Raw genomic sequence first — 23,676 nt, forward strand, 5'->3', positions numbered from 1 at the left:
AAATGATGTGAGGTCTAATTGGGACTTCATACCGAGGAGATCCCCTGAATGTTGGTGGATAAAAATATATAAAAATATTAAAAATATAGTTAATTCAAATCATTAGGTTTGTTGGCTCTCAGACTTAACATCTCAACCTAACCTTATTTATCACTACCGGCTCTCTCCTTTGTAAAACAAGTCCTGATGATGAGTCTTGGTCTAGACTTGAAACGTCGACAAAGCAAAGATGAAAACTGTGGAATATCTGAGTTTAGATTCTAAAAAATCATCCAACATCATCAACATTTTTGGTGCTAGAAGGAGGAATGCAATTAGTTTATGGTTGATTTTCCCATCGACCCCACTCATCCATTATTTGGTCAAGGCAACAACATTCACTCCCTTTCCCCTACACACAATTATGAAGTTGGTCATTTCTCACCTCCCAAACCCAAACGTGAAATGTCATATCATCAAATGTGAGATGTCTGTGCCATCACCCGTCAATTCAAAAAAGTTATTGGAATGGTTCCCAGAGTGTATGCTGTTCAATATTCTCAAAGGAAGCAAAAGACTACCCCCACAGGTCTAGTAGTTTCATTTATTGAAGAAGTGATCTCTGCCACTCTTGAGGAACATTGATTTTAGGGGCGAATGTTCGCCCTTTGGCGAAATTAAAGGGTTTTAAATTTTTAGTGGGTGAATATTTTGTATCATAGTACATTTTTACAAATCACCTCAAATAGCCCACCTTATTTTAAGGGAGAGGGTAAAAAAGGTAAATTTAGCCCTTGAAATAAGGAGTTACAACCTTCCATTCGCCCATTTTCAAGAATAGGTTTCATTTAAGTGAATCCTATGGGCCAAAGGCCCAAATACCATATTTATAAAAGAGGTATGGTAAATTAATAAAAATATAAATAAATGAGAGGTATGGTAAATAAATAAAGCATTTTTTATATTTACTCCATAAGTCACCTTATATACATGCAAGGGTGTAAGCAAATAAAAATATAAGTAAAGTGGAGGTATGGTAAATAAATAAAGCGTCTTTTTATACTTACTCAAAAGGTATGGTAAATAAATAAAAATATAAATAAACTAGACGCATGGTAAATAAATAAAACCTCTTTTTATATTTAGTCCATAACCCTCATTCCATTTATGAAGGCTCAAGAAAGAGGTTTTATTTCAGTGAATCCTATGGGCCAAATACCATATTTGTAAAAGAGGTATGGTAAATTAATAAAAATATAAATAATCGAGAGGTATGGTAAACAAATAAAACATTTTTTTATATTTACTCCATAAGTCACCTTGTATTTATGAATGGTATGGTAAATTAATAAAAATATAAATAAACTAGAGGTATGGTAAACAAATAAAACATTTTTTTTATATCTACTCCATAAGTCACCTTATGGGACAAATACCATGGACTAGATTGTTATTAATACCATGCAAAAAAACATTATTAACCCTAATATTAATATTAGTATTAATAAAAATAAAAATGGCACATGGTATTCACCCATGGTATTCACCCATGGTATTCACCAAAATGGCACATGGTATTAACCCATGGTATTCACTTGGAATGTAGCCTATTTAAATGGGGGAATTAAACCAGCATAGATCCATCTTTACTCTGGATCTACTAACCCCCGAGAGGTATCAACTATCGTGATATGAAAACTAGCATAGAGTGAAAAAATATTTGATCCGATCAAGAGTAAAAATGGATGTTGTAATTTAATGTATGTTAAATATTTTAGCTTCGTTAAAATAAAAAATAAAATAAAAATCAACTATTAATTTTATTAATTTTTATAAATTAATAATAGTAATTTTTAAAAATGGATGTTGTAATTGAATGTATGTTAAACATTTTAGCTTGGTTAAAATAAAAAATAAAATAAAAATCAACTATTAATTTTATTAATTTTTATAAATTACTAATAGTAATTTTTAAGCTCCAGATTTATGATAACCCATGGTATTGACCCATGGTATTCATGTAAGCATAGACTATTTAAAGGGGAAATTCTATCTTAGATCCATCTTAATTCTGGGTCTACCAAGTGCTCAGAGGGATAAATAGATTTCATCCCCCTAAGAGTGGTAGATGTGGAGTTAAGATGGATATAGGTTGGTTTTTATGATAATGAAGATATTAAATAGACTTAAGAAATTATATTGTAAAAACATCTTAAGGTGAATGGTTAAAGCATAGACATTGGACAAGTATATTTGTATACTTCTGTTTTAAAACTGAAACAAATCATGGGCTAAAAGGAATGGATTGATTGCACTAGTCATCCTTCTATAACTTTCCAACATATGATGGAGTAAACAGATTGTAATTCGGGTAATTTTTGGGTAATTTTTCTAATTGCAAACGAGAACATACTTGTGTATTGGTAGGGTGGTTATTAGGTCCCTAGAAGTGGAGTAAACAGATTGCAATTTGGGTAATTTTTCTAATTGCAAACAAGAACATACTTGTGTATTGCTAGGGTGGTTACGAGGTCCCTAGAAGTGATGAATTTGAATTTTTCTTGGTTTTATATATAGTATTAGGTTTTTTTCTCATGCTTTATGTGAATGGCACGGGTGAATTTTATCCTACACCCACTAGGTTATCGATATGTAATTTCGGTAATTTTGATTTCAAAAGATATTTTAAAGAAATGCGATGATTTCATTTGTGTATTCAATAAACACAAGATTTTATAATTGAGTACAATATTCGCCATGCCTGGTGAGAGATTCGCCAAAAAATTATATATACATATCATATTATTGATAAAATTGCCTTCCATTTTTCCTATATACCATGGAGATTCGCCCATTTATTATACATGTAAATTTAGGGGGGGTTCTTAAAATTTTCCCTAATTGAGAAGCTGTAGAGAAAGAAGAGGAACCTCCACTCTTTTGAAAGGAATAATAAGACAACCTCTTACTCTCAACCTTAGGTTTCGATGGAGGAGGAAGAGGGGAAGGAAATGAAGGACGAGGAGAAGAGGAGGAAGAACCAATAGATTCAGAGGAAGAATCATCAGATTCTGAAGAGCAGGAGCAGGATGGTGAAGAGGACAACATGGTAGAACAAAATATAGAATGGATGACTCAAGGCACATTGGCACTTTTGGGTGTCCTTCATAATATGTTGAGACATGTGGAGAATCTCTTAACGAAATATGACCCTGATAATACAGTGAAGGCAGAAGATAACTTAGACACATTCTACCTACATCTATAGACACTCAAGGTACACTATGAAGACATTGCATGTAGACTGTTTCCATGTACCTTGGATGGAAAATAATTTTTATGGTACCAAAAACTTCCACCAAACTCCATCCAGAACTAGGGGGTGTTCAAAAGGATATTTCTTGAAAACTTTGTTGAAGACAAGACCCTCGCCACGTTGTCAAAGGAGTTGGGTAGTCTCAAGATGGAGGAGAGAGAAGGATAAAGATTTCAATCAGAGGTCTAACCACATTTTGAACAATTTATCGACTGACACTAAACCTCATGACTCCATCACCATTAATTACTACTCTTTTGGACTGTCGACTAGTATTGTGTAGTTTGTCAAGTAAGCTGTTAGACCAACATTGACAAAAAATTGTGAAGAGGCTATTGCTGTAGAGAAAGACTTGTGTGCTAATGGAGTCATTGTAAATGATGAATCCACTAAGGACTCCAAAGACATGGGCAAGAGGCTTCATACCTCTGTAAGTAAGGCTAAGGAAAAGGAAGAAAGTGACATTGAGAGCCTTACTCGTCTTGTCAAGTGCCTAATGACTGAAGTAGCTGAATTTAAACAATGGATGAACGAGACAACCATGAGTAGTAAGCCTTCTAGGTTCCCACTGAAGAAGAATGTAGCTTCAAGTAGTAGCAACAACCAACTGACGAAATCTACGCAAAGATCCAATACAGTTTTGAACCTTGATCGACTCACGATAGATTCGTACTGTGCTTTTCACCATGAAAATCATTTGGAAAGAACATGCTAAAAATGCAACGGTGGAATGAGTAGGCTGAGCCTAACACTGAAGAAGAGAGGTTGGTACATCTAATGAAGCTCCAAGTATTATGAATGTACTAAACATGTATCAGTGTACTCGCATAACCCATAAAGCCACCACCGAGAAGCAGCCTTCGAGTGATAGTCCCGACACAAAGAAAAAAATCGATATAAATTGAGAACGCAAGGGGTACCCAATTTGTTTAAGAAACTGAGGGATAAAATAAGACCATATATGTTAAGGACAATAGGTCCACCAATCAAATCAACACAAAAAATAAGAGCAAGTCTGGGAAGACAACTTCAGCAAAAAGTGTCTCCACAAGCAGCAAAGACAAAAACAACCCACCAAAAATGACGAACTCAGTTCAATCCCTAGACACCTCAGTCAGTTTCCTCGCTTTAGATTATAACATTATAGAAGACATGAAGAAGACTCGTGCAAACATATCCCTGTATGAACTTACAAAAAATCACGAGTTAGCGGCTCATTATTCTACAAGCACTTGGGAAAACCTCTATAGGTGATGCTACATCTTCCAATAAGGGATCAAGTAAGTCTTCTGACACTCACATTTGTGCTCAAGCACTCCACATGGAGGAGGAGAACTCACACTACCCACCATTCTTATTATCATTCCAAACTTTTAACTTCAATGTTCACAACTTCTTGGTTGATTCTAACACATTTGTTAATTTCATTCCACTCCCCATCGCTAAGAAGACAATGCCCAATGGAGCAAGATAAGTTCGCAGATCATCCAACTAGACAAAACATGTGTACAAACCATTGGTGAAATCATGGATGTGATCATCTAGTTATCTTCTAACAGACAAGTTCATCAATGCATCAATATTTCCTTTGTGGACATCCTAGAAGCATATGGCGTATTTCTCAACAAAGACTAGTTAAGAAAGTTTCGAGGATACTTTTTCACTGACTGGTCACACTTATGGCTTTCATATAAGGGTAGAAACAACCAAATCTAGATATTTTTAGATAGATACATGAAACAAAATGTGACTCCCTTGAATGGAGAAAATGAACCATTGGCTTTCACAAAAATTATGTGTGATAATTTCTTTCTAGAGACAGTTGGGGTGTTATCTTGTAGAGCCATCCCCTGCCCCACCAGACACATCTCTGGGTATCCTTCCATTCCCAACTAGAAAAAATGAAACTTTTACAATAGTTTGTAATAGCAGTAGCAGTAGTGATAGTAGTACTAGCGCGACAAGTGGTCCCAGTAAAGATGATATGTGGACGATGTACTTTGACGGATCCAAAATAAAGGAGGGCTCTGGAGCTAATTATGTTTTAATAGAACTACCTTAGAGAAAACACTTAATCTCTAGCCAATTTGAGTTGAGTGAATGAACAGCACCATTGAGTATGAAGCACTCATCTTGGGCTTACATAAAGCCATTGACCTCAAAGTTCTTGTTTTAAAAGTGGTAGGTGATTAAGATATCTTGGTGCATTAGGTACGTAGCACTATACACTATGTGTCACCTCGTCTTAAGAGTTATCAACAAGAGATATGGTGACTCCTCTTCAATTCCAAACTTTTAAAATTATTGCAGTACCAAGAATGTGTAATGTAGTTGCATATGCCTTGGAAAATGCAGCTGCTAAGATGTCACCATTAAGGGATAGATTTTCTGTTGATATTTTGTATAAACCATCTATCCCAGACAACATCACTAACTTATGTGTTTTTTATGATGATCAACAGATACTTCATGTCATGGCTAACGTTGATGTCTTCAAGGATGCAACAATAGATGAGGATTAGAATGAACGGTATTTGCAGGATGAAGATGATACAAGCTAAGGAAACCTCAACCCCGAGGGTGTGGTATCACTTGAAAAGATATATGACTTGCAGAACCGCTTTCAAGTGAATGTTAGTGCTAAAACCCATAGCTCTATGTTTTTGCACAAACAGACCGATTTGAGAATGGAAAAGGATCCGAAGTTTGTGAACATGTTGTACATCACGAGGGAAACAAGATTTCAACACCTTTTCAAACAGTACCATGATGTATTCACGTGGACGTATGATGACCTTAAGACACCTGACATGCGAATAATGTAGCACACCATACCGATCAAGAAGGGGCCAATCCTTTTCAGCAGAAGCTAAGGAAGGTTCATCCAGCACTTGAGACCCGCATACATAAAGAACTGACCAAGTTGCTGGATGCTTGGATCATCTATAAAGTGTGACATTCAACATAGGTGTCCAATTTAGTCCCTGTCAGAAAGAAGTCTGGGGAGATCTGCATGTGTGTAAATTTTGATAATATCAATCACACTTTGGACAAGGACAACTACCCAGTGCCATCCATGGAGCATATACTACAAACAATACTATAGCAAAGATGATTTCTTTGCTTGATGACTTTTCAAGATTCAACAAGGTTCTAGTAGCAGAGCTTGAAAGACTCAAAACAACATTCCATACCAAGTGGTGTAGGTTCGCTTTCCGCAGAATGTTGTTTGTGTTAGTAAACATAGGTGCAACATTTCATCACATAATGGACATCGCCTTCCATGGGCTTATCAACTAGAGCATGGTGGTCTACCTTGATGATGTAATAGTCTTCTCCAAAAATGGTCAGACCACTTACACCATCTCAAGAATATTTTTGCGTGATGTTGGAAATACAAGATACCCTTGAATCCCAAGAAGAGCATCTTCACAGTGTCTGAGGGTAACCTGCTTGGATACAACATTCCCAAAAGCAATATCAAGGTAGATTCAGACAAGGTTTAGACCATCACACAGATTCCCCACCCTGTGAACAAGAAAGCTATGCATTATTTCCTGGGGAAGATCAACTTCCTTATAAAGTTCATCTCTGACTATGCACATAATGTTAAACCTAGATAGGAGATGGTCAAGTAGGATGTAATTTAGAGTTTGGGGAAGAGGGAAAAGGACTTGTTCACCTGTATGAAGCAAGAAATAGTAGGGGCACCAACACTAGACAACCCAAACATCAACAAAGTTTTCTTTCTCTACACTTTTGTTTTCGACACTTCACTCGCTGCGGTGATCAATCATAAGGATGAGTTGAACAATGAGTGACCCATATCCTTCATGAGTATGAACCTGCAAGCACTAGAACTACTAGCCAGCTATGGAAAAACAAGCTTATGCAGTGTAGAAGGTGATGAGGTATTTCAGACCCTACCTGTTAAAAAACCATTGCTTTATATTTGTGCCACACCAAACAATTAGATCACTACTTGTTCGAAAAGAGCTGGGTGACAGAAGGGTGAACTAGATCATAGGAATGAAAGAGTATGATATTGACATATAACCAGTTCATACCATCAAAGATCTGGTCTTTCCAAGCAAGCAGTAGAACTAGTTCACACACAAGAGGAAGAAGAAGATCTCATAGGATGGGAGCAAGAAATAGAAATGTACAATGCAGAACCTCAACCCCGAGGGTGTGGTATCACTTAAAAAGATATATGACTAGCAGAACCACTTTCAAGGGAATGTTAGTGCTAAAACCCATAGCTCTACGTTTTTGCACAAACAAACCGATTTGAGAATGGAAAAGGATCCAAAGTTTGTGAACATATTGTACGTCACGAGGGCAGCAAGATTTCAGCACCTTTTCAAACAATACCATGATGTATTCGCATGGATGTATGATGACATTAATACATATGACATATGAATAATGTAGCATGCCATACCAATCAAGAAGGGGCCAATCCTTTTCAACAGAAGCTAAGGAAGGTTCATCCAGCACTTGAGCCCCGCATACATAAAGAACTGACCAAGTTGTTGGATGCTTGGATCATCTATAATGTGTGACATTCAACATAGGTGTCCAATTTAGTCCCTGTCAGAAATGAGTCCGGGGAGATCTGCATGTGTGTAGATTTTGATAATATCAATCACGCTTTGGACAAGGACAACTACCCAGTGCCATCCATGGAGCATATACTACAAACAATATCTATAGCAAAGATGATTTCTTTGCTTGATGACTTTTCAAGATTCAACAAGGTTCTAGTAGCAGAGCTTGAAAGACTCAAAAAAACATTCCATACCAAGTGGTGTAGGTTCGCTTTCCGCAGAATGTTGTTTGTGTTAGTAAACATAGGTGCAACATTTCATCACATAATGGACATCACCTTCCATGGGCTTATCAGATAGAGCATGGTGGTCTACCTTGATGATGTAATAGTCTTCTCCAGAAAATGGTCAGACCACTTACACCATCTCAAGAATATTTTTGAGTGATGTTGGAAATACAAGATATCCTTGAATCCCAAGAAGAGCATCTTCACAGTTTCTGAGGGTAACCTGCTTGGATACAACATTCCCAAAAGCAATATCAAGGTAGATTCAGACAAGGTTTAGACCATCACACAGATTCCCCAACATGTGAACAAGAAAGCTATGCAGTATTTCCTGGGGAAGATCAACTTCCTTATAAAGTTCATCTCTGACTACTCACATAATGTTAAACCTAGATAGGAGATGGTCAAGAAGGATGTAATTTAGAGTTTGGGGAAGAGGGAAAAGGACTTGTTCACCTGTATCAAGAAAGAAATAGCAGGGGCACCAACACTAGACAACCCAAACATCAACAAAGTTTTCTTTCTCTACACTTTTGTTTTCGACACTTCACTCGTTGCGGTGCTCACTCATAAGGATGAGTTGAACAATGAGTGACCCATATCCTTCATGAGTATGAACCTGCAAGCACTATAAATACTAGCCAGCCATGGAAAAACAAGCTTATGTAGTGTAGAAGGTGATGAGGTATTTCACACCCTACCTGTTGAAAAACCACTGCTTTATATTTGTGCCACACCAAACAATTAGATCACTACTTGTTCGAAAAGAGCTGGGTGACAGAAGGATGAACTGGATCATAGGAATGAAAGAGTATGATCTTGAAATCTAACTAGTTCATACCATCAAAGATCTGGTCTTTACAAACAAGCAGTAGAAGTAGTTCACACACAAGAGGAAGAAGAAGATCTCATAGGATGGGAGCAAGAAATAGAAATGTACAATGCTGGGCGAGCCCCTCCCACTTTGCATGGAAACTCTTGGTACATAGAGGTGTGACAATACCTTGAGCATGCCATTATGCCCTCTTGTTTTTCTATGCAGCAGAAAAGGGAACTCTAACTGAAAGATTTATCATATCATCTCATGCATTGGGTGCTTTACAGAAAGTATCATAATGGTATCTTTCTCAGGTGTCTGGAGGCACAAGATTCAGAAAACGTTTTACGTGATCTCCATGATGGACCAATCGAGGGACATTTCATGGGTAACACTGAAACGCAGAAGGTTTTTCAAGATGCTTTCTACTGGCCTACATAATTCAAGTATGCACATTGTTATGCTGGCAAGTTTTCAGTCTGTCAGATGTGCACTGATAGAAACCAAAGATTAGCAGCCCCACTGGAGCCAGTTCTAGTGGAAGAACCATTCCAACAGTGGGGCTTGGATATTATTGGGTAGATTTTCCCACATTCATTAAAGTAACACCCCTATATTCTGACTACTGCAAATTATTTCATGCAGTGGATAGAGGCAGTTTCGCTGAAACAAGTGAACGATCAGGAAGTTATTAGCTTCCTATTGCAGAACATCATTTCTAGGTTTGGTGTCCATACATGACTTGTTTTCAACAATGCAACATACTTTTATTCATTAAATATTTATGAATTTTCATTGGAAAATGGTATTATTTTGAAGCATTATGCTAATTACTATCCACAGGGAAATGGTCTTGCCGAATCTACAAAGAAGAACCTCATTTGCATCATCAAAAAAACCATTTACTCTGAGCAGCGAAACTAGCGCTCTGCTATGGTGAATTATTTATGGGCTGGCCGAGTCACACCTAAGCCTTCTATGAATACTTCCCCCTACTTCCTAAAATATGGAAAGGTAGTCATCCTTCAACCAAACATTTACTTTCCTGCTCTCCAGTTTTCCCAAGAATCCCAAGGCAAGCTGTGTCTTTTAGTTCAATGTAGGATGGTCACATTGCATAAGTTATAGGAAGAAAGGATGAAAGAAAAATAAAATTTAGACTCCACTAGGACTATATCAACATATGGTTCGATAGAAAGTCTACAAGGAGTACTAGCTTCAGTGTGGGGGACTTAGTATTAAAGTGGGACAAATCCAATGAGGACAAAGGAAAGCACACTAAGTTTCAATCCCTGTGGATTGGTCCTTTTACTGTACATGAGCAGCTTGGCCAACACACATATATCCAATCACTTGACAGGAAGATTGAATCTCTCCTTATCAATGTACAAGACTTGAAAAGTTATTTTCAATGAGATTTGGGGCCACTCTTTGCGCTATGTACATAGTCTTTTTTTTGTTTGATGTTTTGATTTCTTGGTTTCATGTTGTTTTTTCTTATGCAAATAAGTGTTGTGCTTTAGTGGGTTCCAACTTCTAAATGTGGGAGTGGCTAAATTTCAAAGAGTCTTGTGACACTACAGCCCTTGGCTATTCCTGTTTTCATCTTCTTTGTGTTTGGTTGCAAATTTTGGCCCATGAAGTTTTGACGGAAAATAGGATCTATCTATAAGGAGAGCTTTGGTTAAACCATGAACCTATGTCTAGTCTGGGAAACCTAATGCCTATACTCAGTTTTCTGCTTTGGTGTTTTCAAGCCTATCTAACTAGTAGAAACAGAGAAGGGGAAAATATAAATGAGCAAAATTGAATCATAGGTATTTATATGGTTTTATGAAGGAACAACATCTCCTTCTCTCAATAATTCGGGATCTCTCTTCCGCCCCAAAAATAAATAAGTTCTTGTGCAAAGTTCTCTTTAAAAAATAACAAAGGCAAAAGATGAGAAAGGCTTCCTGCACAAAGAGGTGAAGTAGGAAACTCCACCAGGGTATTGTCCAGGATCATTGGTAGTGAAGCAATGCTTATGTTCCTACGTGACTACGCCTGGGAACTATCTAAGAATTATGGTAGAGAAGCAACACCAAAGATGAAAACATATACTCTGAAAATCTTAAGCTCGTGAGCTAAACTACCCTTTCCAATTCGAAATACTATGACCTGGTTGAATCTTATGTTATGTTCAACTGAAAATGTATAAGGTGAATCATGTATTCCCATGGGGTAAGTGGGAAGCCGAAGTAATCTGCACAATGAATCAATACCCCCCAATGGACTAAGGTCATGCACTGAAATGAACCGAAGCAGAGAAGCTGGTATTCAACCAATGTATCACCAAGTGTTGTAGCAGCTGCAACACCCTCCAAAATTTTGGCTTGCACTCAAATATCAGGGCCTTCCTAGTTTTTCCTTTATGGTTACAAACACTCGAACCCATTCCATGAGCTCCTTTAGAGTATTTTAGCTCCTTTTGCTTGTTTGACCAATTGTTGTCTTTTGGCATGTTGATTTCTTTATCATTCTTACGGTCCTATTCTGGTGATTTCGAAGGTTTGTGTTTATGCATTTGATTTTTCCCAGCCATGTAAACATCAGTCAAACTCATACACAATGTTGTAAGCACTGTCATACAAGTGTCATCACGATCATCCTCAGGTCTATCTCAAATGTTGCACTTGTAGGTTTTGGATTTAGACAGTCTCACAGAGGGTAATTCTTTGTCTTATTGTTCTAGTGATCTATGTTTTTGTGTCATTGAAGTATGTTAAGTGTGTGATCACAATGTCAAGTTCCTCACACGTTCACTTGCCTTCCACACTTAGCCATTTGCCTTAAAATCTTTCCGTCCAAAAAAATCCCCTTCACCAAACCCTGACAGAGCCGCATTGCATAATCATAGCCCTTAGTGATGCTACTATGTTTCCTGGAACTATGTAGTGCGTAGATATTATCCTCCGGGATAGTTTCATTGTGCAATCCCAGAGTTGCGCTGTTATGAAACCATCTAGGGAGCTTACATGAGCAACCTTCCTTCCTTCCAATAATTTCACAGAAGTTACCTCAAGTCTGACCTGAACTATGAATTTATCGGGATTAGTCATCAAACCTCCTCCTTGCTTATTGGAACCCCACAATGGATAAATACTTCAGCGTACTTTGCCTCCCAAAATTGTGCAGAGGTGTATCCCCAATGTCCTCCCTCAATTGGGACTCACTGCTCCTAGAAACTACACAAAACTGTCCTATCTGGTCCCATGATCCTGTCTTCCTTCATAAAACTGCACATACTTGCCTCCCACGGTCTCCCCTTGCAGCTGCCACTAATGATTTCAACTATGCAATCCTACCTCCCAGTGGCCTCTATGTAATTTTTCACGGTAGTGAAGACTATGCTTCAGAGTTCCTCTATCAAACCTGAGTTGCACTCTATGCAGTCTCAGTGACCAGTCTCCCTCCTTGTCACCTGGAACTACACAATGCACTGTTTTTGGGCCCTCTTCCTAATGTATCATCTATCCCGAGTCCATTCCATGGTTAACAATGCATCATCTTAGACTAGGAGGTTTTAGGTTTGATGTTGTCCCATAATGAGTGAATTGTAGGAACAGGTACACTCTTAGATCATGGCGAGACAATGAAGGAGATGGAGAAGGAGTGAACATGTTAGTAGACTTACTTACAATTGGATGGACAAAAGAAGCTCATCAAGAACAAGCAAAGGGAACACATGCATGCAACCATTGTTTAAGACCAATATCATTGAAAACCTTGCAACATCAAGCCATGCAGAGGAGAAAAAAATCACATCCAAGAACACATCCATCACTTAGTAGCAACAACAACTTGACATTCAACAACCATAAGCTAGTCCATGTCAGTAGTGTCATGTCAAGTTGTTTCTTGAGTTGTCAAAGGCCAAATCACTATTATAGGCCATATCTGCTATAAATAGAATGTGATGTAAAGTGAAAGGCCAATGAACACCAAGAATATGAAGAGTCATGTCAGTTGAAAAGTCATAGGAAGCTGAACAGTCATGATGGTAGTCCAAGAGTCACAAGGGTCAAGCATCACCCTTGGTTATGTATACCCCTCCCATTGTATGATCAAGGATTTTTTAGCTTGGCTCCTCCCATGAAGCCTTGAGAGTTTTCATTCAGTGCTTTGAAGAGCAAGGAGTGGCTCCAATGTCCCACTACTGGGGCTCTTGATGTATGGTGTACATATGTGTCTTATAACTTTTGCTTAATACAGAAACCTATTAAGGCCAACATGTTTTCATGCATGTTTTGTAGATGTTTATAAGACTATTCTTTCAGAGTTTGTAATTCATGTTTGTTTCACATGTACTAATATAGTTGAACTATTTTGGTTGTTTTAGTACTTTCCTTGTTGGGAATGTACTATATTGGTTATCACTGATGTATCATCCTTGTGGAATATGTACAGGATATTAGACAAACCTTCCTTGTTTGCTGGTTATAATGACCGTCACATCTATTGTGGACTACTATGCTAGATGGTGGATGGGTCTTCCCTTGTACTTTAGTTTTAATTACTACAACATCTGATGTGGACTATTCTGATCGATGTTGGACAAACCTTTCTAGTTCACGTGTCCCTTCCTAGGTGGCACTATTACCTCTCACTTAGAGACTCACTTTACTCTCCCCCATTTATAGTAAGAGAAAATAGACACAGTTACATTAAGCACTCACCAGACACACTTACCTCACTTTTTGAAGACACAAGTGTAACACTCTCATATCTTGAACAACAAGAGCGAAGGAAAATATCTAGTTAAATGGAAACTAGGCCATCATACTCGATGGGAATCCTATACCAAATGGTGAGAGGTCTAATTGGGACTTCATACCAGGGAGATCCAACACCATCAACATGTTGATAACAATTTATATATAAAATTTTAAGGCAACTATCTACTAATTGTAGTAGTATATGTGGATGAAATAATATTTGGGAGCGACATGGAACAATTGGGGCGTCAATTTGAAAAATGAATGCACAAAAAGTTCGAAATGCCCATGATTAGAGAGTTATATTTATTCCTAGGATTGCGAATATCTCAGTCTCCAAAAGCGGTATTTATCTCCCAATCCAAATATGTCAAAGAAACTCTAAAGAAGTTTGAGCTGGAAGATTGCAAGCCAATGAGAACACCTACTATTATAGGTTGCAAATATTGCAAAGAAGATGAGATGCCACAGGTAAATTAGATTGAATACATATCCATCATAGGAATCTTGTTGTATCTCACAACTTCGATGGCAAACAACATGCAAGTTGTGGGTCTTGTGGCTAGATTTCAGGCCTTCCCTCATGAAATTCTTGTTGTTGCTGTCAAAAGGATTTTGAAATATCTTTAAGGAACAATTGAATATGGATTGCGGTATTATAAGATAAAAGAATTTAAGTTGAAGGCCTACGCTAATGATTATTAGGGTGGAAATATTGATGATAGGAAGATCACCTCATGTGCAACCTTCTTCTTGGGAAAATGCTTGGTGTCATGGGTCACTAAGAAACATGCCTCCACTTCTTTATCAACTGTTGAAGTAGAGTATATTTTTTTTCTACTTGCTGCATGCAAATTATATCGATGAAGTAGAATTTCAAAGATATCCAGGTAGAGTTGATTGATCCTATTCCAATTATGTGTGATAATAAAAGTGCCATAAATATCTCTAAAAAGGATGTTATGAATTCAAAGACCAAGCATATTCCTATTAAGTTCCATTTCTTAAGGGAACAAGTTGTAGACAATGTTGTCAGACTTTAATACGTGGCCACTAAATACCAAAATAAAAATATATTTACTAAGCCATTGGAAGAGAACCCTTTGAATATCTCAGGAAACAAATAGGAGTTGTGACTCCTCCTTCCAAATGACTCCATTTTGGTGGGTGTTGGAAGCTACTCAGCATGTGGGATCAATGGAAGAGTAGGTTGTAGTGGTTTAGGGGGAGTATTCAAGAAGTATTCTTTTCCATTGATGCCAAAGGGGGAGAATATTACTGGGGCATCGGAGAAGATCGTGCCTAGTTTTAGGGTGAGCAATGAAGAAGACCATGCCTAGCTTCAACGAGAGCTTATGGTGTTGCAACTAATACCAAAGGGGGAGATTGTTGGACAGTTGGCATTGTCTGGATGGCTAGTGCCTGTGAGTGTGTTGGTATTGATGTCAAGCAAATTAGCATGGTGATCCTATGGTTGATGCAAGTTTCTGATAGAGAATCACCATAGTTGCAGGCTTATTGGAAAATCGATAAAACGATGACTATGGTGAATCAGGAGTCTAGGTTCTTGGCATCATATTTCAGGTTTGGAGGCATCTTTCAGGTTGTAAATGGGCTCAAATAATATATTGAATTGTCTCTTGTGGAAAATTCTTTGAATAATATTTATAATGAGATATAGAAGTCTGATAATGGCCATTGGAATCAAAATTTCTATGTTTCCAAAGTAAGGATCCTGGAATCCTTAAGACAAGGCGAAATATTTGAACCTCGAAGCAAGAGACTGATTGGAACCTCAGAGAAAAGGACTGATCAGAACCTCAAAGCAAAGGATTGATTAGAACCTGGAGAAAAGGTTAGATTCGAACCTCAGAGTAAAAGACTGAGCAAAACCTTGGAGCAAAGGACTAATCAAAACCTTAGAGAAAAGGTTGGATCGGAACCTCACAGAAGGAGACTTATCAGAACCTCAGAGTAGGCTATATCAGAGGATGAGGTCATTGGAATCTCGAAACCTCATAAGTCCTTATAGATTTTAATTTCTTAGCAGCTCCGAGGTTCGTAAAGGAAAGTAAATACGAATGAATTTGGTGTAGGACCAAGGACCAAGGAGGATCGTTCTCTCTCCTCCTAATGAAATCATGTTCATAGCCAATTGATATTTAATAACTTAAGTGGAAAATGATGTCAACATGACATGGCAGTATGGTAGACACACCGAAGCTTTTTTTTGTAGTTTCAGTGGCCTAATGGGGAAAATCAGGGTGACACGTGTTACCACTCAGGAGCCACCACATGGAGAGATAAAAAAATCATGACGTCATCTCGGAGGTCAGCATATCAAAGGTTGACCTCGTAACTCCTATACAAATGGAATTTGAAACATGTTCCGATAATGGGGGATCCATTATTAACTGGCACATAGTCCTGTGGAGACCAAAGGAACTAAGGGCTAAGTGCCAAGGGGATAAATGTATCAGAACTGTGTGATATCATAACGTTCCTTTTATATGAGTTACAATATGTTGTGGCTCCAATGTAATAGTAAAGAGAAATAAAAGGTGGAATGGGTCAACAACTAGAGATTAAATGTAAATCAAAGAAGATGGTTTATGGAGTCAATGTGATCTACAAAAAATGCTGAGACAGGGCAACAAGGACAACGATCCATAGAGAAGAACTGATGAGATAAAGAAAGCCATCTTCTACTTCCAATGCATGTCTTATATATTTAGATAAGGAACATATGGCCATTTCTAAGCACTGTCAAGCTCTACGAAGCAGTGAATAATCATGGGAAGTCATGGTAAAGTGTTCAAGGAGACCGAGATTAAATTCTTAGTATGGAGGATTACACATGGAGTTAGTGAAGAACTTAAAAGACTATCCTTATGTTTAATTCCATGACATAATTCAAATATCATACACAACAAGAGTAGGCGAAGTCATACAAATGTACACTCAGGTAGTGTGGAAACAAACAATAGAGACAACATTGTGTAGTGTGCAAGAGAGGATCAAAACCATTGATTTCCATTGAGAAAAGTGGGTGAAGAATGTATTGTTGAAGAGCTGATCAGTGCGAGCAGAGATCCTATGTGAGAGAAGGAGGAAAGAGGAGGATATGTGGTTTTAAAAAAAAGATAGAGGGTTGTTGTATGAGACCAAGGGAATCTGTGGAGCAGTAGAGGAGCAAGAGCAGAAGTTGGTTCTGCAACCAATGAGATTGATATCTTTTTGTATTTTTATATGCCTTTGTTTTCGGCTTGAAAATTGTATGGAAAGTAGAATAGTGGCAAGACCAAGTTATAGTCTACATTCAGAAGAGGTTGGTGCCTCTTAGCAAGTAAGTGCTTTCTAACCTAATGGGATCGGTGATTCCTATGAGTGGGTTCTCACAAAAAAATGAAGTAATTATGTAGGTGCTTAATTTACATCATAAACAACAACAAATTGGTTGTTTTTCCCTTTGGGTTAAAAATCAGTGTCAATATGTGTGTGCTGCTAATGTGATAGGTTTTATGTTCATATGAATTCTTAAGCTTGTTGCTCAATTTATTTATGAATGAATCCTCTCATAAGTATCAGACAATAAAGGAAAGAACTAAAAACATATCTAGTAATTTTTTTTTTTAATAATCTCACTATTACTATTTCACCCCCCCTCTTAGTAATTCCTTATTCTAACAAGGAGATGATCCCTCAATGCTTCATGTTGGTCAATTCTTCTTTCTGTTGCTTCCTAGTGCTTTTCATTGTGGTTCTAGAGGGCCTGTGAAAACTTCTACAGGACTTTGTTTCTTCTTGTAGCGGTCATATAGACCCTCCTAGGATCATTATTTCCTTCAAGTGATACCTTTAAAAATACTAATAATTCATGAGTAATTTGCTGACAGGGATTGAAGGCCCTTTTTGTGGTGGAAGGGATGGAAAAAGGGGTGAAATGGGTTCTATTCATGGATAGAGATGAAAATGAGAGTGGAGAAGAGGTCAAGTGGTGTGGAAAATGAATGATGATGCTATGGTGGACCCCTCCTCTTGTTCCTATATGAAAAAAATAATATCTGAACCTTTTTTCCATGCTAATCACACTCCTGTAGCAATTTCAGTCGCTCCTGTAGCATTTCAGGACAATCTCCTATAACCGAATTGATTTTTTCATATGTCTCAAAAGGTGGATTGGATTCACCTAAAAAGTTATGAGCATGTTCCCATCATCCTTATGCATCTCCTCACTAAAACTCTTGGACAATGGATGCATGGATATTGCAAACAAACTAAAATGGTTCTAGGTGATGGAGTCCGATTTCTCAAAAAGTATGAATTGGAATTTCTTGAAATTGCTTGAGCATGTTACCGTCATGCATATGCATCTCCCCATGAAATAACTCAGCCAATGGATGCATAATTTTCTAGATATGGTAAAAATAATTTTACGCTCTTTGTATTTTGGCCGCCTATAGCAAAACAAAACCCTCCTGTAGCATTTTAGGACAATGAGGAAAATAAATGGGAAAGTGTCACACGGAGTAAGTCGATCTTGCGGACAAGATAGACCTTCCTAGAATCTAAAGAAGACCTAATGACAAGCAAACCAACCAGACACTATCTTTCTCTAAATATGCTTTTATAAACAATGGCAAACAAGTGTTTTTAGGGCTTATCTTAGATCCAACGCAAGTTCGTGGATGCCCTTGCTCCTTCGATCCAAATGAGCTCCTTTGTCGCGAATCTGCAAACAAAAACAAGGCAAACAAATTAAATAGCACCTGAAAAGCCAATATCATAAAACATATTTAACATGAAAGTCAAGGAGTCCATGAAACAAATAACATGAGATACTTGTTGAGAAAAATGAGTTTGATTGTATTAATTCAAAAGAAGAAGAACTTTACAACCTGTGCCTTGACGTTGTACAAGCTCCTCCCAGGGTCCAGCAAGAAGTCTCCTCTACTTTGAAAAGTTTCACTCACTCCCCAATGAAGCCAAAAAGGTATGTGATCTCTCCTCTTAAGCTCAACTAGGAAGTCTTGATTTCACCAGCATTTACCCTCAAAAATGTTCAGCTTCTAACCTCTCCAGCAACCAGCCCAATGCCTGAATTTATAGTGCAATGGAGGGAGGTTACTAGGTCCTCCTTCAAAGGGATAAAGCCCTCCTTCAAAGGGATAGCTCCTCTCATCAAGGGATTAGCTCCTTCTCTTTTGGGATGCATGAACCACCTCAGAGCGAACAATCCACGTCAAAATTCCTTCTAGAATTCTCTAGCATTAACCCAAAGTGAGTTTTTTAAGATAAAACTTGCGCCTTTTGACTTTCATATGGGTCCGCACCCACACCTTTAGGGACAGAGCGGGCAGGTCCGCAGTTTTTTGTGAACAGAAGGTGCGGGATTGCAGGTGACAGTGAGAGAAAGTGCGGAACAAGAGTTTCATGGATTTTTAATGTCTTTCTCCCATTTTCAAAGCTTGACATGAAGAGCTGAGGTCTGAGACTTGCTTTGGAGGACAGTACAAGTGATGATAGACTCATACTGACTGCGAATAATCATGGTGACGATATTTTTGTGTAACAGATTGCCCCCTAAAGTGCGAAGTCTGTAGTAGATGAGGATTTCATTTATCATTTAGGAAGAGTGAAGTACTTTATCATTTTGAGGATCATCTTGTGGAGAGCTCGGTTTGAACCTGTAAAAACATTCAATGCAAGATATATATATGAGATCATATCATCGCTAAGGTAGGCATTCCCATACTTAGATCAAAACTGACTAGAAAACTAACTACTGCTCTGATATAGGAATGATCTTGTAAAACATCAGAAGTATAGACTCATGTGGACACAGTATGGACGTAGTCATCTGTTTATGAATAGTCCATTATATAATGAATACAAAATTCCTCGCAGCCTGGATTGTGGAAACTAGATCCAAGGTCTTCATTTCTACTTCCTGAAACAGTACGATTATATCCATGCGAATGAATGTGTTGATGTCGAACATGGTAGAAACCACTTGATTACCAGTCAATGATGTAAACTGTTAACAAGTGTGAGAGAAACCACCAGTGATGTCAATGGCTCTCAAAGTACCCAGTACAATCCATGAGATGCGAATAAATGTGTTGATGTCGAACATGTCACGGAATCCTTTGATCGAAGGTCAATGATGAAACCTGTCATCAAAGGCGAGAAACCTGCCATTGAGGCATGCAGATCTCAAGGTACTGACGATTTCTAGATCATCTTTCTAGATAATGAGCTGATGTCGATAGAAAGCGATCCGTCGTAGGCAAGCCCACAACACGAAATCATAGATCAAGTCGAAGAAATTTAGTTGCAAGGACTGACTCAGGGATGGTCAAGATGGATGACAGATATTTTGCAGATGAATGGCTTATTTGCAGTGACCTCTTGAACACATAATGACATGACAGATGGTTTGGTGACAATTGACCCAAAGTTAATACCCAGAAACTGGCTGAAGACTTTCAATGTGGTTTGATCAACTGTTAGGCAAAGGATTTCCCAACCCAGGTGAATAAAAGTGTCGTGTTCGAGAGTGGTTACAAAGTATGACAAACAGGCTCACTTTTCTCTCTTTTCCCCCACCATTTCTAGCAAGTACCTCTTTATTTTTGACAAGCTTGAGGAGGATAACATTTGCTTGATTATAAGCTCATCCTTCGGATGAGTCCAACTTAGTTTAAATTCGAACCCTAAGAAGGAATGGTTTGTTCCTGTTTGTAATTGAACAAGTCCTTTACTGTGAAATTTTAACGAGTCCAGTATAGGAGAAACTCGGCGTTTTTCAATTTTAGAGAGTCTGAAAAAACTTAATAAAACTCCAGGGTTGACCTTTTTCGTAAGTTTGTGTCTCCCAAGCCCGAAAAAGTATAAAATAATACTTGAGAGAACCGCTTGATATTTTACGACCGAGGAGTACTTTTCGTCATTAGTGCCCTTGATCCGAAAAAATAAAAAAGCGATCAATGACACGTCGTTTTATAACCAATATCGAATTTGAAACGACAAAAATCCGGCAATCTTTTCATGTTTTTACAGTCGGAAAAGAGTTGTAAGTGGATCGTCTTTTAGTTCCGTTTTAATGAGTTTAAAAGAAAACTCGGCGATCTTTTCATGTTTTAGGAGTCAGAAAAGAGCTTAAAGGTGACTAAATGTTTTTCGTCGAAAATGATAGATTTTGCCTGAATAATCCGTTATCCTGCACAAAAACACAAACATTACTCATACCTGTTTGAAATGGATAAAAATGTCGCAAAAATACCTTTCCAAAGTGAAACATAAACAAATTTGCAATTTATTTACTCAAAAAACTTATAAAAAGGGCCTTCGTCAATTCACTTTTACCGTTTGAGTTTTAGGTGAGAAAATAGTGCTTTTTCTCAGAAAACTTCCCGTGAAGATTGCGGAAAATCCAACCATCAGAATCGAACGCCGTCTTCTCCAGGTAATCCACATCATCCTACTCTTCATTTTTAACCATTTCAATTTTTGTTTTAGTTATTTATTTCATTTTTGGGAGGGTTTTAGGCTTAAAACCCGTGTGCGGGGACCCGTAGGTTTACCACTGCTGGCCTGCGGACCCCGACTTTTTCTCCATTGGGAAAAAGCCAGGGGTCCGCACCTTCCATGTAGACAAAGTGCGATCCCATGCACTGTGTCTAACCCGGAGGGTGCGGTCCCCGTCGCAAGGGTTTTTAACCCAAAAATTCTCAAATTTGGACCAAATAAAACAATTTCTAGCATTTTAATTTATCTTTTTACTTGATGCAGAGAGTACATCATGCTAGATTGGCGTGAACGAGAGCATGAGGACGTGGATGCTGCTGCATGGAATCATCAGCCTTCACTTGTTGCTTTGAGGGTGTGCGGCTTGTACAAATTCTGGGCCATTCCTGGCATGAGGGCTCAGGTGGATTTCTTATAGTGGTTGGTTGACAAATGGAGCATACAGGACCAGTGCTTCTTCATTGGTGGCCACCAACTCAAAATCGAGCCGGCGGACATATATTTCTTGACTGGTTTGCCTAAGAGAGGCGAAGACTTGACTATGTTTGGGGCTAGGCCAGGTGGCCAGTCTGTCGATAGCCTCCGGCTAGAGTACTGCAACAGCCAGGCTAGAGACAAAGGGATAGACATAAAGACCATATCCCGTCCTGAACTCATGGTGATTGCGTTTACTGTCACCAGACTTTGCGGGGCTACCGCATTACATATTGCCATCGGATCCCAGATGCGTATGGCAGTTGATTGCTTTCGAGGCACCATCTTCAACTGGTGCGATGTCGTGTTGGCCAATCTGAAAGGCCAACTGACCAGGGCCAAAAACGGACAACTAAAGACCTTTGGTTATGGGGCTTTGGTTGTGAGTTTTGGCTTGGAGAGGGTTCCCATGTTGATCCCGCAGCACCTTACTGTTGGAGCTGGGCTTCCTCGAGAGCCCAAACTGATGCGATGGGTCGCAGTTATGGCCCGTCATCCGGACGAGAGGACAGAGGTTGCTCGATTCAAACCTGAGTATTTCTAATGGCTGGAAAACCAGGTCTTTTCTATTCAGGACTTCCCTTACGCTGGGGTAGATTTTTGTGGTGACTCAGACATGGTTCTTCCACCAGGAGAGCAGTGGGATGACTCAGGTAAAATCATTTTCAACATTTTCCCTATTTTATTTTTTTTTATTATTTTTCCATTATCTCAAAACTGATAGAAAAAGTTTGAAATGCGGATGTGGGTCCACAGCGACCAGCCACTCTCCGGCCTTACGAGAGGAAACAACCAGTTGCAACTGCGCCAGCCCCACAGGATGAATCAGCAGAGGTTTTGGCCGAGTTGGAAGGTCATCTGGAGCGCTTGACAGGAGATATTCTGGAGACCACTATAGATGACATCCCTCGTCGACTTCAGCGCTATGTGATTGGCGTCCCGAGACCTTTTAGGACGTTCCTTTGCAAGGTGGCCTGTGTAGTGGTTTCTTATCGAGATTATCACCAGTGATAGGATGATCGCCTATTGTGGGCACATATGACATTTTTGTTTTTTGTACTTATCATTTTTGCCGATCATAAGGTGTTTTTCAACCTATGATCGAAGACGATGTATTTTTTGACACACTCCTATATATATATCACTATTACCGGCTTATCTTGTAAATCATGTTATGGAATAGTTTTAAATTTACATGAATGATTATTGCAAATGTCTATTTAACATTCGAGAAGCAATTGCATCTGCTAATGTATTTAAAGATCTTGGAATATGCTGATATTCAATATAATCGAATTCACGTTCCAAGAGACGCACTCTCAAAAATAATCTTAATAACACTGGATTTCTAATGGCATACACTCTATTAAGCTGTAATATAATGAGTTAGAATCTAACCTCACTATCAAACTCTGATTCCCAAATGAAATAGATTCAGATAATAACTCAATCACTGCACTATACTCGGCAATGTTGTTCGTTGTTTGACCGAGGCTTACCCCATGCATAGATACTAACTCGTCAGAGGGCGAATAGATAACCCAGGCTGCGGAAGAAATGTTCCGTGTATTACAACAAGCACCATCAGCGAAACCAATGTATGTTTGGAGAGGCATCGACATCTACAATATCAAGAGTAAAACCAAGATAAGCAGGAATAATGACGAAAAAACACTCTCTAAGCTAAGTAAATTGTTTAAACTAAAACACACCAGCTAGAAAGAAAAACTATCCTAACTAAAAATCTCCATACCCATTCTTTAAGCATAATACCTCTTCAAGTAAAGACCATTTCTGGGTTTACCCAAAGAGTCCCCGTCAAAGTCTACCAATTCATAGGCCCCTTTTGCTAGCTTTCACTTGACAACATAGGGACCATGCCACATAGGAACGAATTTTCCAGTGCCTAATTTATCATTAGCTTGATCGTAAACTAAGACTAGATCTCCTTCTGAAAAATTTCGAG

The sequence above is a fragment of the Pinus tabuliformis genome, chromosome J (genome assembly GCF_031772625.1).
Source record: "Pinus tabuliformis cultivar Carrire ecotype Pingquan chromosome J, CPIR1, whole genome shotgun sequence".
Lineage (NCBI taxonomy): Eukaryota > Viridiplantae > Streptophyta > Pinopsida > Pinales > Pinaceae > Pinus > Pinus tabuliformis.